Below are 6,939 nucleotides of genomic sequence, written 5' to 3' on the forward strand. Positions count from 1 at the left end.
ATTATCGCCAGCTCGTGTCTGATGAGACGATGCTGGCGTGTAAGTTAATTTCCCTAGGCCAGACTCTGGCCTTGAGGGGGCCGCGGACCATACCCGCTGCTCGCGAGATAGCGCCCATCCCCGAGGAAGGGGTCGCAGATGAGGACGAGGTGCCCCTCGTGTGCCGGAAGCGGGCTCTGGAGGTCGCCCAGGAGATCAATGCAGAGAGGACCCAGTCCGGGGCAGCAGCTGACCCATCCGGCCAAGGTAACCCTTACTTATTTAGGGACTTAGACAGGGCTGCCGCAGACCTACGACTTGCTAGGTTTAACCCCAGCCAACTTGTTCACCGCCACCAAAACAACCCAGACCTCAACATCACTCTACTCCAGTGTGTTGACCAGCTCGTGTTGTGTTATGATATGGGCCGCCCTAGGGGTACTGTAGTAGTAGATAATACCCTGGCCTTTAGGTCGGCCTTTTTTGAGGAGTACGGGACCAATATTAGGTCGTGGCCCTCCCTTCGGGAGGGTGTAGTAGCTCCAGGTCTTAGGAAGTACGTAGAGGAGACTAGTCCTGAGGCAGATCCAGACCCAGAGCCTCTTCTCACCCGTGAAGTCATCATCTTAGACTCCCCCGTAGAAGCCCCGGGACTGGAGGTCGTGACAATAGAATCCTCCTCTAGCTCGGAGGGTAGGACCCTTTTTCAATACATATTTTAGCTTCTGCAATCATATTTTTACATGTGTACTGACAACTTATTATCCTTGTTTCAGGTGAGGAAATGTCGCAGCTCGGGGGTAACGATCTGAGATCTATGTTCCAGAGGGGAAACCCTTCCTCCGAGTCGTCCGGGCCCTTGGTGAAGAGGCTCCGGTTGGCGAAGAAAGCTATCGAGACTACCTCCAAGTCCCTGGCCAAGGGGAAAAACCAGGGTCCCTCTGCCACGGAGAAAGTGCCTCCACCCCCTTCTGCAGTAGAGAAGATGGCTCCACCTCCCCCGCGACCTCCTGTACCTGGTCGGGAAAAGGAGGTTTCAACCGAGACCTTGGCAGCTCCAGCTCCCACTGTGCGCATCCCGGTCAACACTCAGGCCTTGGAGAAAATCCTCGAGGCCTTTCAAGGGATGGTTTACGAAACTGCGAGCTATACGATGGATCATTATTATAATGCCACCCCAAGGGACTTGCGGGAGATCGAGACGAGGAGCCCCGAGAACGTGATGGAGTCTTCACTGGGGATGACCCTCACGATAAGTTCGCTTTACCACTAGTTCTTTCTACTTAATTTCTAAGCCACTCGCCTCACATCTTTTCGTCTTGCAGGCGGTTTTGGCCCTCCACTGGAGCATATCTCGGTCCAGGGCCAAGCTTGCAGAGATCAGGGGCGAGCATCAGGCTGTCCAAGTCGCCCTCGCGTCCGCTCAGCAATGGGAGCAGGATGCGAAAGCTTCCCTGGCGACTGTGCAGGCCGAGCTGGAGGCATCTCGGACCAAACTGCTGGAGGCCGAGGCTATCAAGGTCGCCCTGGACGCTGCGAAGGTGGGGCTTGAAGAAGCGAAGGCTGCCCTTGAGGCAGAGAGGGCATCCTCCAGCTCTTCCATGGAGGCCATGTTGTACCATTGCTGGGTCTTCAACCCGGATGGTGACTTCTCCTTTCTGGGGCCAGACGTGTGGGATTCCTTCCTGGAGAAGTTCAAAGCTCGCCTTCAACAAGAGGCGCCCTCCGAGACCAGGGAGACTTCCACCGCAACCTAGCAGGATGCCGAGGGGGTGACTTCATCGGAGCAGCCTGGCGGGGCTTAGGATTTTTGCTCCTTTCCCTTTTATTTTCATTTGTAACTTTATATTATGAGGTTTTTTAACCTCGAAACAATTGATTTCCTTGGATTTATTTCAATCTATTTACATATTTTTGCCTCGACCTTACTGTTACTTCTCTTTAGTGCATTTGGTGAGAACTTAGTTATTGTTGGTTGTGATTGACATCTTATGCTTTTTAGGAAAAAACATGTTAATCAATTTGAACCAACTTCTAAATCTAGGACCTAGTTGTATCCAGGATATTAATTTAAAATTTTAGTTCACGTCAATTCCTTATCGATATCTCGTGCTTTTTAAGAAAAACATCGATCAATTAATTTAAACTGACATCTAAATTTTTGGACCTGGTTATATCCAGGATATTAATTTAATAAACTTAGTTCGCGTCAATTCTTTATCGATATCTCTTGCTTTTTAAGAAAAACATCGATCAATCAATTTGAACTAACTTCTAAGCTTTAGGACTTGGTTATATCCAAGATATTAATTTGAAAACTTAGTTCGCATCAATTCTTTATCGATATCTCGTGCTTTTTAAGAAAAACATCGATCAATCAATTTGAACTAACTTCTAAGTTTTAAGACCTGGTTATATCCAGGATATATGCCCCCCAAGTAAGCAGGAAAGGGTCTTTCATGGTTGCTTGAGTTTACACCCACAAACATATACAATAATGTAAAAGATTAGCTGTTATTACTTAATAAACAAAAGATGGCTTTGCCGATTAAGCCTTACAAAGATATTATTGGTAATATTTCTTCAAGTGTATAGCATTCCAAGTCCTTAGGACTACTTCTCCATTGAGCCGAGCTAGCTTATAAGTTCCTTCTTTTATGACCTCGGTTATCTGGTAGGGCCCTTCCTTGGGATCCTTACTGGCTAGGAAGGCTCTTCTGAGGACCAGGTCGCCAACGCTAAAGGTGCGTTTCCTGACCTTTGAGTTGAAATAACGAGTGATCTATTGTTGATAATGCGCGAGCTGCAGCTATGAATCTTCTCGTTTTTCGTCAATCAGGTCGAGGGAAGCGCAGAGCAATTCGTCATTGCGGTCTTGATCAAATGCATGGACTCTATGCAAGGCTACCTTTACTTCGATAGGAAGGACTACCTCACTCCCGAAAGCTAGGGAGAAAGGAGTATGACCCGTCGGCGTTCGATGCGAGGCCCGGTATGCCCACAATACCTGGGGGAGCTATTTTGGCCAGACTCCCTTGGCTTTGTCTAGTCTTTTCTTAAGGCTTGTCTTTAGTGTCTTATTGACGGCCTCGACCTGCCCATTGGTCTGGGGATAGGCCATGGAGGAGAAGCTTTTAACTATGCCGTGCCTCTCGCAAAATTCGGTGAAGAGGTCTCTATTGAACTGCGTTCCATTATCTGACACGATCTTCTTTGGCAGCCCGAATCGACAGATAATGCTTTTGACCACGAAGTCGAGGACTCTTTTTGAAGTGATCGTTGCCAGGGACTCTTCTTCTGCCCACTTGGTGAAGTAGTCGATAGCCACTACCGCGTAGCGAACTCCTCCCTTTCCAGTAGGGAGGGCACCAACCAAGTAAATCCCCCAGATTGCGAATGGCCACGGGGACGAGATCATCTTCAGCTCGACCGGGGGAGCTCAGGCAACTGTCGCAAATCACTGGCACTTGTCACATTTTTTGATGTAGGAGATCGAGTCCTTTGACAGATTGGGCCAGTAATACCTTTGCCTTAATATCTTCAGGGCCAGGCTTTGCTCCCCAGTGTGATCTTCGCATAAACCCTCGTGCACCTCCTGCAAAATGGTCTTCGCCTCGCCTGGCAGAACACACCATAGGAGAGGTAAAGAGTGTCCATGCCGGTATAATATCCCATTTATCACTGTAAACCTTGGAGCCTGGTAAAGTACCTGCCTTGCGTCATTTCTCTCTTCAGGTAACTTTCCTACTGTGAGATATTCGAGGATGGGGGTTATCCAGGTCAGTCTGGCGTCGATCATCTCGACCTCCGGCCCGACTTCCTCTATGCTTGGTTTTTCCAAGAACTCTACCGGCACTAACCCCAAAGTCTTCGTCTCCCCAGAGGTAGCAAGCTTTGCCAGGGCATCTGCGTTGGCATTCTATTCCCGAGGTATCTGCTCGATTGATCCGCGCTCGAATGCAGATAGTTCTTTCTTTACCTCGGCCAGGTAAGCAGCCATCTTGGTTCCTCATGCTTGGTATTCCCCTAACACTTGGTTGACCACAAGCTGGGAATCACTGTAACACTGGATGGAGCTGGCCTTCAGCTCCTGGGCCACCCTTAGCCCAGCTAGTAAAGATAAGTATTCAGCCTCGTTGTTGGACGCTTTGAATCCGAATCGCAACATCGAGTGGAATCGATGTCCTTCCGGGGATATCAATATGATTCCAGCCCCGGAGTCGTTCTCATTAGACGAGCCATCTACGAAGACCTTCCATGAGGCCTGGGCTAAGGAGGCCGGGGCTGACTCTTCTACAGGATCTTCTCAGAATCCTGTGCACTCTACCACAAAATCAGCCAGGGCCTACTTTTTATTACAGTTCGCGGTATGTACAAAATCTCAAATTGGCTGAGTTCAATAGCCCACTTCAACAGACGTCTCGATGCTTCAGGTTTTTGCAAAACCTTCCTTAAAGGCTGATCGGTTATGACGTGTATTGAGTGGGACTGGAAATACAGCCTGAGCTTTCGGGAGGCCGTAATGAGACAGAAAGCCATCTACTCCATCAACGGATATCGGGATTTAGCTCTGAGAAGCCTCTTGCTGATGTAATAGATTGGCTTTTGAGATCGGTCCTCTTCTCGGACTAATACGGCGCTAGCTGCGTCTTCCATGACAGCTAGGTAAAGGAAAAAAGGCTCTCCTGCCGTGGGTTTGGATAATACAGGCGGCTCAGCCAAATGTGCTTTCAGGTCGAGGAAAGCACGTTCGCATTCTTCGATCCACTCGAATTTCTTATTCCCCCGGAGCAGGTTGTAGAAAGGAAGACACTTGTCGATAGATTTAGAAATAAACCAATTACAGGCCGCCACCCTTCTTGTCAGACTTTGAACGTCCTTTCGCGACCAAGGTGAGGGCATCTCGAGTAGCGACCTGATCTTATCGGGGTTTGCTTCTATTCCCCTGGTATTGACAATGAAACCCAGGAATTTTCCTGACGCGACCCCGAAAGTACATTTTTGGGGGTTAAGCCTCATGCCATATTCTCTCAACATCTTAAAGCATTCCTCCAGATTGGAAACATGGTTATTGGCAGTTTTCGACTTGACCAGCATGTCGTCAACATACACTTCCATGTTCTTCTCGATCTGGTTGGCAAACATCCTATTTACCAACCTCTGGTATGTAGCTCTGGCGTTCTTCAACCCGAAGGGCATGACCCTGTAACAATAAACGTTAGTTGGGGTGATGAAGCTAGTGTGTTCCTGGTCTGTTGGATTCATGGCGATCTGATTATAGCCCGAGTATGCATCCATAAAAGACATGAGCTCGTGCCCCGCCGTGGCGTCTACCAATTGGTCGATCATTGGCAAGGGGAAGCAATCTTTGGGGCAGGCTTTGTTCAGATCGGAGAAGTCGATGCAAGTCTGCATTTCCCATTGGGCTTTGGGACCAATACAAGATTGGCGACCCAGATCGGGAACTTTGCCTCACGAAAAAAGCCGCACTTTAGGAGCCTGGCTACTTCCTCTTCTAGGGCCTCAGCTCGGGTTGTTCCTAGGCGCCTTTGCTTCTGGGATTTTGCAGGCACGCTTTTATCCAAGTGGAGGGTGTGCATGATGACGCTCGGACTGATCCCTACCATGTCTTCATGAGATCAGGCGAACACGTCTAGATTCTCCTACAGACACTTAATCAGCTCTGCCTTCCTTTCGCTACATAGATTTTTCCCGAGCTTCACCACCCTCAAGGGATCTTGTGGATTGATGCTTACCTCCTTGAGCTCCTAGATGGCCTGGAGCTCGGATCTATCCACGCCTACTCTAGGGTCGATATCATTATTTAAGATGATATTCTCCCCTTTGGCACTCTGAGGTTTTTCAATCTTAGGACTAGACACAAGTTCCTGAGATTCCTCATTCCCGTCCTGGACAGTCATTGTTAACTGTCCGGGTTTTAATTTCCCCTTCATAGAAATGCTGTAGCATTCCCTGGCAGCAAGATGATCACCTCGGACCGTGCATATCCCAGAGGAAGAGGGGAATTTTAGCGCGAGGTGGTGGATGGAGGTTATGGCTTCAAACGCTATCAATGTAGGTAGACCAAAAATAGCATTGTACGCGGCGGGACAATCGATGACCACAAACTTGAGGAGTTTTGAGACTGTTCGAGGTCCCTCTCCCAAGGTGATCACCAGCTCAATCGTTCCTATTGCCGCCGACCCTTCTCCAGAGAATCTATATAGCATCATGGAGGTGGCTTTCAGCTCGATGACAGATAAACCCATCTTTTCCAGCGTAGACCGGAATAGTAGGTTTACCAAGCTCCCATTATCGACCATTACTCTCCTAACCCTCCGGTTAGCGAGCTGAACGGCTACGACCAGAGGGTCGTTATGAGGGAACTGGACGTGGCTGGCATCTTCCTCGGTGAATATGATTGGTTGCCTCTACAATCGTTGCTGTTTGGGGAGATGCTGCTCAGGGACAAACTCCACTCCGTTATGAGCCTTAAGTTCGTTGACGTATCTCTTTTGGGCACCTCTGCTCGTGCCATCCAGATGGGGGCCACCGGAGATCGTGGAGATCTCTCCCCCTATCATAGGAGGAGGGACGTCCTGATCTATCCGAGACTCGGGCTGACTTATCGAAACTTCCGGAGCAGGATGGCCGGTGGGAACTCTATTCCGCGCATACTGAGCCAAGGGTCTGGCTCTAATGAGAGTCTCGTTCTCATCCTTCAGGTGCCTACAATCATCGGTGTTGTGGCCAATGTCGTTGTGGAACCGACAAAACTTGGAGGGGTCTCGCTTACCCTTCTGGTGCTTCAACGGTTCCGGCTTCTTCTAGGGGAGGCGAGCAAAGTTTGCTAGGAAAATGTTCTCCCTTGTGTGCGTGAGCTCGGTATAAGTCGCGTAGATTGGCTTAAATTTTTCTACGGACTTGTTCTTCTTTGGGCCGTGCTGGCCGCCCTTGCTG

The sequence above is a fragment of the Humulus lupulus genome, chromosome 2 (genome assembly GCF_963169125.1).
Source record: "Humulus lupulus chromosome 2, drHumLupu1.1, whole genome shotgun sequence".
NCBI classification, from domain to species: domain Eukaryota; kingdom Viridiplantae; phylum Streptophyta; class Magnoliopsida; order Rosales; family Cannabaceae; genus Humulus; species Humulus lupulus.